The following is a 9,646-nucleotide window of genomic DNA, read 5'->3' as shown; positions in this document are numbered from 1 at the left end:
GTGTCTCACACTTATTACCCGTCGTCTAGGAAGGACACACTCCAGTGCTATTTTTATAGCTTTCGATTTTGTCTGAATCCCTTTCGTACCTTTTCCTTGCAGCATGCGTTTCCATGGGGGAGGGGAGTACACAGCTGGTTGGTAGCAGAGGGTGACACAGAGCTCACCTTTGTTCTCCCCTGATCCTGCTCTACTGCATGCCTGGACAGAGCCGTCTGACGGCTGCTAACGGCCCTAAAGAACAGATACCACAGCTGGGGAGAGATGTCCTTGCCTGCTGTGAGGGCAATGTGGCAAATGAATCTGCTGCTGCTTGCATTCCCCTGTTCAGAAGGGATATAGCTCACCGGGAGAGAGAAGGTTCTGTCTGTGGGGTTGGTTGGTGGGGTACACAGGCAGGAGGGCCATGTGGGACTCAGGTGCTAGTACTTCCTGAGTGTGACGTGGTGCATAGAGCACTGCCCTGCACACAGACTCAGGACGAGGGGTGTTGCAAATCATTGAACCAAACTGGAAACTGTGATGGAAACCACTTCAAGCCAGACCTAGTTCTAGCACCTATGCTTGGGGATAGAATCAGGTTAACCCCTCTCCCCTCCCACAAGGGGAGATGGATTAACAGCCGCCACTCAGAGAGCTGCAGTCTTTGTGAGTAACTTCTTCTTCATCCACAGCTGGCTTGGATTGTTTTTCACAGAAATAATTTTCTTTCAGTGCAATTTGGCTTTTTGACTGAAATGCAAATTAGTTGCTGGAGTTTTCATTTAAAAAAAAAAAAAGTTAACCCTCTTCCCCCCCCCCCACCCCCCCCAAAATATTTCAGTAAAAGTGTTTAGGGTTGGGTTAAAAAAATTGGTTTTTAAAAACGGAGTTTTTCCCCCCACTAACTGAACGGTTTTCAAAACTGGAAGATTTTTCAAGTTTCCGTTTCCTGTAAAATATTATTGGAAATTTGTAAAAACCATCACCACAGCCACAGCCAGGGCCGGTCTGAGCCAACCTCCCTACGGCCATGTGGGCACGCACAACCATGCGTTCTGCCACTGGCTGCTGGGTCAGGGTTGTCTGCGTGCTGGGCAAGTGGCGGGTGTCACTGAACAGCTGTGGAAAAAGCAAAGGACATGAGAACAGTTGTTAGCCCAAAGACCAGTGCCTCCCTGTCACTTGACTCCTGACTGCGAGTGTGTTTTGGCAAGCTAAGGCCAGCTCGAATGGATGCTGGGGAGGAGAGATGCAAAGACACCCAGCTCGACCCTTTTCTGAGCAGGGGGAAGCCAGGCTGGTGGCAAGGCTGTGGTGGATTGTGTGAAGGACGTGCTGCCCTCCCATGCCGTGGAGATGCTGCCATACAAAAGAATGGTTGTTACAGACCTCACCATTGGGGGAAAGGCCAAGCTGTCACTTTCTGCCTCCTCACCCTTGCCTGGCCTGCCCACGGGATGGTAAAACTGCCAGTCTGTGCCAGCCCCATTGCCTGCGTTCTGCAGCCAACGTGCTTCTGGGCGTGGGTAGAGAGATCAGAGTACAGCCAGCCAGGCCTTCAGGGAACAACCTCCTTGCAGGCTGAAAACAAGGGCCCTAGGCAGGGATATGTGGGGAGATGAAATCTGGGATTGGAAGGCCTGGAGACAGAGCATAGGGGCTACTGGGAGTGAGAGAAAGCCAAGGGAGGAGGCAGGAGACGGGGAGCCCCCGACACCCCCTCTCATTGTCTGATGTGCACTTCAGATTTAATATGGGCCTTCCCCTGAGATCAGAAAGCAGCTTGCTACCCCTTCTCCGCCCAGCAGTGTTGCCTGTGATAGCAGGGGACTGGACTCGAAGACCCAAGGGTTCTGTGTTCTTAATGGATTGATCCAGTTCTCTGTTCTTCATGCATTGCTTCATCCTGAGAACTTCCTGCTACTACCCTCACACTTAAGCAACAGGCTTCGGGATGTGTGGTTTAGGTGGCTGGGTTCAGTAAGCTGCTTCCTGCCCAACCTGTACTGAAAGCAGAAGCTCTGTCTAGTCCTGCTCTTTGCTGGCGTCATGGTGATGTGCTCTTGTCATTAGTCATCGCCATCGGCGGAGGTGCTGTTCATTGAGACCAGCATTGCTCTCCAGCTGCGTGTAAGGACTGGGCATCTGATACTCCAGAAAAGGATATTTTAAATAATGAAACTTTTCCTCTCATCTTACAGTGACTGGGAATTTTGTCCCTGCCCAGCTGCACACTGTAATTGTCTGTGTTTCATAGAAGAAGCCTGTGACCATGACTTGATATAGATGCCACACGAAAGCAGCTGTGTATCCATTCATCTGGGAAGGTAGATATACACTACATTTGGCTGCTCGCTCGTTTCTCTTGCCTGGTTTACAGAACGTCGTGCCCTAGTGTAAAGCAGTTTGTTGTGAGGTTTGCTGAGTGGCACTTGGCTAGCAATTCCCTGAGATGAAATATTTGGAGCTGTTTGCTCACGTGAACAAGGAGCAGGTACATCAGATGTGTGGGTACCTACACCACCCCCAATTCAGCAAAGGCATTCGAAAGTGAGTGTACATTGCAAAAGCCCTGGAGGCAGCTTGCACCTGCCACAAAAGGCAGTTTAGGCACAATAGGCCAGAGTCTTCACATGCATGTTTACAGCTGTGCAAATCTATGTGGTGTCCTGGATGGGTCAAAAGGATGATTCATCCCCAAAGAGATTAGCAGAGGATTGTACTGAATGAGCCACCGTGCTGGCAAGGCTCCAGTAATAGAGATGCAACATAAAAGTTAACATCAGATGCAGAGGTAGAAATGAGAAACATAGGATCATCATATAAATATACAAGTGCATAGAGAACAAGGGGGGAGGTGGATTTAGACCTCAAGTACCTGGCTTTCATCCACCTCCCCCCCTTGTTCTCTATGCACTTGTATATTTATATGGTGATCCTATGTTTCTCATTTCTACCTCTGCACCGGACGAAGTGAGCTGAGCCTCACGAAAGCTTATGCCTGCTAAAATTAAATTTGTTCGTCTTTAAAGTGCCACAGAACTCGCGTTGTTTTTGCTGTATACAGACTAACACGGCTACCCCTCTGGAACTCTCGTAAAAGTTAATGGTGGTCTTATTCTTCTCAAGCTCTTCCTCATTTACACCAGTTTAAATGAGTGGGCTTAGTAGCTGCAATGGTGTCTGTATGGCTTGAGTATACATGGGGATTGCACACCTCCGGAGTGGGACAACACTTCAGTCCCGCAGTGCTGTCATTTTCCTGGGAAAAACATCTCTCTGTGCCATGACAAGCTATCAGTATCATGCCGGTTTTGCTGAGGCAGACACGTCTGCCCATGAAGTTAATTCCCTCTGATGAGGGCTTCCCATGCCCTCCTAGCTATGAGAGAACCCCCAGCAGTTCCACGGGTGGGGTAGGCTCAGCTGCAAACACAACAGGAGCACGGCTACAGAAGTGAACTAAAGAACAAAATGGCAGGGCCTATGAGAGACGGGAGGAGGAGCTGAAGGTTGCAGACAGCCTGGAGAGGAGGAAGTCAACCGCTGAGTTCAATAACAGGCTGAGTCGTTGGGTCTCCTGTGACGTGCTGACAATAAACAGAGAAAAACAGTTCCTCCCTCAAAGGGCATGTCTCCATTCAGGGCTGGAGTTGCTGGTGCTATTTGCAGCAAAGCTGGTAGTAAAAGTCTGCAGATTCGGGCAATACACCCGCAGCAACAGTCACCATAATACCAGGAAAAAGGCAAACACTGTTTCTGCCCACTTAAAAGGATCCTACTCTATCTACCATGCCAGTGGCCTGTACTGCATTCCTCCCTCCAAAAAGCCTCAACAACAAGTAGGAGCTACTTGTCTACTAATTTTTCAGTCCCAAATACTGGACATGAATCATGTTGATCTTGGGATGAAGTCCTGTGGCTAAGCTATATAACACCCCTTTGAATGAGTCTCTTCCATGGATTTTATGTATTGAATGTTTTGGAGATTTGCTTTAAAAGCATTTTTTGGGAAGGAGCTAAGCTGTGATACCCCCCAATTAGCTACAGATATATAGATTTAAGGCCTGCCAGCAAGGTGCCCCACCTTATTTGGCTTAGACAGGAAGTAAGAGGCGTTGATATCATTTTATCTTTCTGCTTCTGTTCTGCCTTGATATTTTCATTAAAAATTCCTGGCTCTGTGATTACAGTATCTACTATTCAGCAAGGGACATGGCCTGCTGTTATATGTCATTTGTGGCAGCTGTTAAAATTCAGGGGAATAAAAGAACCAGAGGACTGAATGCTGTGGAGCCCCTACATGGGAGGAAATTAATTTTATTCCCCAAATCTCTGATGGGTCACTGTTTAGTTTTATTAAAAATAGAGGAGGAAAATGCCTTCCTCAGGAACATCAACACTTCCTTATTTCCCTCTGGAGCTTATGGGACATGATTTCCTGTCTTTATCTCTGGGGATATCATTTTCCTGTTTGGCTGTCTTTGCTCCACATTATGTGGTTTAGGCAGGAAATAAGAGGTGTTGATATCATTTTGTCTTTCTGCTCCCGTACTGCCTTGAGGTGTGTTATCTGACTTCTGCCACAGCAAGCTGGCTTAATGACGGCTGCGAGGGTTTGCAAAGCCAATCTTTCAGTTCATCCTGACTGCCCTCCCCCCCCCAAATATGCCTCCTTATTTCTTATGCTTCAGCTAGACAGGCGGGTTAGATCTTTAGCCATTTATCACCATTTCTGAAACACTGAAATCACAGCCAACCTCCCTCCCGCCCCAAAAAAAACCCAACCAAAAAAACCCGCACAAATAAAAAAACCAAATCCACCTTCTTTGCTTAAGTGTTTGGAAGAAGAAAGGATTCCACATGGGGTTTGAAGGAAGTGTTTGTATTATCTTAATTTTTAAGGGATGCTTCTTATTGTGGCTGACCAATTAAAAAGTCTGCCAAATTAATTGGAAAGATAGTTTAAGGCACAGTTCTATCCTAAAGAAACTTTGCAAAAATGATTCTGTATAATGTTCAAAGTGACTGTGTAAAAGTGGCATCACTGGATATTATCCCAGTAACTTACATAGCAGATGTGCCTGATAGAAAAAAAGCACTCTATTTTTATTTTTAAATCAGCCCTAAAAACTTTATTCGGGATCTGGGCGTCAAGCTGCTCCCACGTCGTCCCCATCAATAAAGGCTCTGCAAGCCAAATTAGGCCTTCGGCAACAACTGCACAGCCAGCCCATGTGGCCGTCTGTGGGTTTGTACAGGTGTAATCACTCATCCCTGTGCAGAGAATTTAATCTGACAGATTATCAAACTGTGCAAATTGTCCTTAATCCAGTGTAAATCCAGCTGCGGATCTGACCCGATAAATAATTCTGTGTGATGAAGCAGTAGAAGACATCTAAGGCGGCTGACTCGCACCTAACTGTGGTGGCTGCCTATGGCTGAGGGCAGGAAAAAAGAGATGTGTTAGTTAAGGCTTGTCTACACCAGAACACTTAGGAAAGTAAAGACAAAGGCCCAGATCCACAAAGGTACTTAGGTGTCTAACCCTCCAATATAGGTGCCTAAGTCCGAGTTTTGAGTCCATTGGCCTATACAAAACCACCGAACTGTGCAGGCACCCATGTTTCTGCCTCTGAGCATACTGCTGTCTCCCTCTAGGACTCAGCATGCCTATCTCCTGCCTGAGTGATTCACAAACTAGGGACAACAGGTGTTGTCAGGTCGGGTGTGGGGCCTGAGCTGCTAGGCATGCTCAGAAGCCACTTACCGGATGGATTGGGTCCCATTCAAAGTCTGGCTGGAGGAGGACGTGGTGTCCACCTTACAGTTTTTAGCCTAGTGGTTAGAGCACTCACCTGGTATGTAGGAGACCCAGGTTCAATTCCCCTGCAAAAGGGCAGAAAGGAGGATAGCTCCATCCATTGAGCTATAAGATATTCTGTTATGGGGCTCCCTAGATCTCTCCTGTTGAAACTGTTCCACTGTGGCTAACTAGTGAAAAGGTGATTGATGCAGGTGGACTGGCCTAGGGGTCTCCCCCCTCCCAGTTGGGTATCTATAGTTTCGGGACTACAGAGTCAGTCTGTCTCTCACTCCCTCACTCTCTCTTTGGCCCAGTGATGAAGCATTTATCCACAGGGGACATTCTCATTCAGAAGTCAAATGGTCTTATTTTGCTTTAGCAAAGCTAAGATCACTACTAATGTAAGAAACTCTAACTCTGAATACTTAGAGCTGGTTCAACTATTTATTGTGTGCATCTTTAGCCTCCCTTGCTCTCCCTTGCTGGATTGCCTGGAGGCAGATCCCAATTTGAATTGATCCATTCATTACCTGAAGTTGAGACAAGTGGTTTTCACAAATATATTTCATGAAGTGTTGAGCAGCAAATATTCAGTTATTAATGAATAACTGCAGACTTTGTTCATCTCGCTAGGAACACTTTACAGTGTGTTTTCACTCCATGCAGTCATGATTCCTTTCTTCTGTTACGGATTTATCAGCCATGCATAATCATGAACAGCTCTTAGATTGCTGTTTCTAATCATTCCCTGAGAGGCCTTTTCCCACCAGCTGGGCCCCTTGCTCTCTCTACTCATACATATACAGCTTTGAGATTATTTAACTATCTGATGTGCTTCTTAGGGCAAATCTGATATGCATTTGGCAAATATCTTTTGATTTACATACCATTTCTTTATGCCTCTGATGAAGCCTTTGCTTGAACTAACATGCTACAGCTAAGACTGGAACAGCTTATCCTGCTACTCCCTTTTAGGGTTTGAAAATAAAAGATTTTTGATGGAAAATTGGGGGTGGGAGGACACAAGTTCGCCAGGTCTTGGAGTCGCTAATAAGACCATGGGCCTTGCCCGTGTTTGTCCAGCAGTAAGGCAGCAAGGAAAAGTCAGGCCCAGAGCCAGAAGCTGCATCTTCGCTGTTCTTCACGCTCCGCTCTTGCGTGCATTTGGCTAGTTTTGTCTGCTAGGAAATGGGATCGGACTTTAACAACAACTGGGTTTCAACTAACTTCTTCTCTTTTCCCCCAAAAGGATAGTTATCATGTAAAAGACTATCAGATGGGTGAGGTGTCACCCTAAAGGAAAAGGGAACAAAGGATGACGTTGAAAGTTTTTAACTGAATACTTTACAACTTCGATGCTTTAACTGTCTCCTTCTTCTGTACCTTTTAAGAAAAGGTTAAAATGATTGTTAGTGGTGTGTTTGCCATGATGCGAAGATGGCTGAGGTCTCTGTCTACCAAACCCTGAATCTTGTTTAAAACTGCTTTATGTTGGACAGTGGCAGAGCGAAATCAACACCTTTGCCTCTTTGGACCCATTTATTCCACCCTAATTAAGACAACACACCTTTGAGGCCTCCTTGCCTAACAACCTGTGAATTCACCCCTCCATTGTGGCCTCCTCCCCGGGATGTCACTACTAAAGAGAGAACACGTACAGATGGAGACCCTGGCAATTTGTGACTGAGACCCAGAGTCTCAGAGGTATGTACCTAGCGCCCCCTGAAATCATTGGGAGCTAGGGCCTACCTAAGTACCTTTAAGCCTGAGGCCTTTCTGAAAGGCTGCAGTTTTTTCCCTTTGAATTCATTCTTCCTCCACCTTCACTGAGGAAATGACAAGCTGCTACTCTTGCCCTGCAGCAAAAGCACAGGTGGAATTATAATGGGTAGAAGGAGAGACGAGTGAGGGGTACATGACTCCAGACTCACATTATTACTATCCTGTTGATATCCCCCCACAGTGTGGTTGCAGGACTAATTTATTCTCACTTCTAGCATCTTCCAGCTTTTTAAAAATGCGGCTGCACCTCTGAGCAAGGGCCTTTTCAGACCTCGCCCTCCACCGTACGGTAGACTGATCTCACTGCCACTTTTAGCTGCATTGCTGTAATCTTGGGCCCTTGTCCAATGTGTGAAGTCTGTTGGAAAGCAAGCTAAAGCAATATGCTGATGGGAGAATTAGCTGTCTGATGTGGATGCATTTTGTTGGAAGACGGTCCTGAGGGAAGACACAAACAAGGCAGGAAAACATTAAGTTAAAACAAGCAATTAGCTGAGAAACATTAAGGCTGCAGCATGACTTACTGAAACATTGCATTATGCTAATCAGTGAATAAAACCACATCAATCACTTATAGTCCTGCGGTGTGAGGGGAGAAATGGAATTCTTTTATCAAACATAAGAGAGATCTCTGATCATCAGAAAGCTCTTCAGCCAGAGGCAGCACAGTTTCTAACAGCAGAGAGGCAGATTTAAACAGTGATTTCCTTCAGAGTTATTTCAGTTGTTTTCTAGTGTACAGAGGCAAGGGTGTTATTGTGTAAACTCATAGGGTATAGATGTGCCATAGTGTAGCATGGATTTAGGATTTACATTTAAAAAATCCATTTGAATTAATCTGTATTTGGTGGGTGACACTCTGATGGGGTATCCACCCCACACACAGGAGTGGAAGGGGTTAAGGTGCCCAGCTAGGCCTATTAATGCCACAAGCTGCACCTGGAGGGAAGAGCCAGGGAACAGATTGTAAGCAGGCTCAGCTGTGCAGGAACAGATAGGGCCTATAAAGCCAGAAAGCGGGGCCAGGGCAGTCCTTCCCTGGGACAAGGGTGCAGAGATTTGTAAGCTGCAGACACTCCCTAGTAAGAGGGAGCTGGTATACCCAGAGACAGTGGGGAAGCAGTCCAGGGAAAGAGCAGTGAGGGGAAAGCCTAGAGCTGCTGGGTGCCGGGTCCCTTGACTGGAACCTGCAGTAGGGGGCAGGCCTGGCTTCCCCTACTCATCACTGGGGTGTGATACATTGGCAGGGCAATAAATGGGAAGACTGCCTGTGTCACTGTGAGAGTGACTGAGATCTGAAGGGCTGTACCCCGGAATGCGGGGGGTGGGGAATGCAGAGCGATTTGTCCAGAGGGTTGAGTCACGAAGAGGACGCTATGGTTCCTTGGGCTGAGAGAGCAGCTGCACACCTGAGAGAGAGAGAGAGACTGTGTTATGGTGTGCGACCATGGGAAGGGGCATTGACCTTGAGAGCCAATCCCCAAAGCGACCAGGAAGGAGGTGCCAGAGAAATGGTGAGTGGAGAACCCCCTGACAGAGAGCTGAGAAAATTGCTTTTTTTCTGTTTAGTGGCTGATCTGAAAAATCTGGTAAAAACTTTGGTTGGTTTCAAACCAAAGCCAGTTTTGGTTTGGTGGGTTTTTTTTCCCCTCGATGAAATGAGAAAATTTCATTTTGTGTCAAATGAAACATTTCAAACATAAATTTAAAGTGATGTTTTGAAATAGCAAACCAGCATTTTCAACTGTTTGTTTTGCCATATTTTTTAAACAAGCTGTTTTGATGTTTCTGAAACTTTTGTTTTCAGGAGGATTGGGGCCAAAATCAAGTGCCAAATTCAACCCACATTTGTGTATTGTTTCAGGCCACTGAAACTGCATTTTTCAGCAAATTTAATATTCACCAGAAAGTTTCTACAGTTTTAGAACCCTTACTGTACAGTACATAGTATTATGACTCGTGAGCCACAGATACTTGACTGCGGTATATTTCACCTGTTATTCCAATGAAACAAAAAGGCAGTCAGAAGGAACATTTCAAATAAGAATTGAATAGCATTGCAAAAGATTAACGATC

Source organism: Emydura macquarii, unplaced genomic scaffold (genome assembly GCF_026122565.2).
Source record: "Emydura macquarii macquarii isolate MOO-44397 ecotype Brisbane River unplaced genomic scaffold, CSIRO-AGI_Emac_v2 contig_1253, whole genome shotgun sequence".
Lineage (NCBI taxonomy): Eukaryota > Metazoa > Chordata > Testudines > Chelidae > Emydura > Emydura macquarii.
This window is presented reverse-complemented; position numbering follows the sequence as displayed.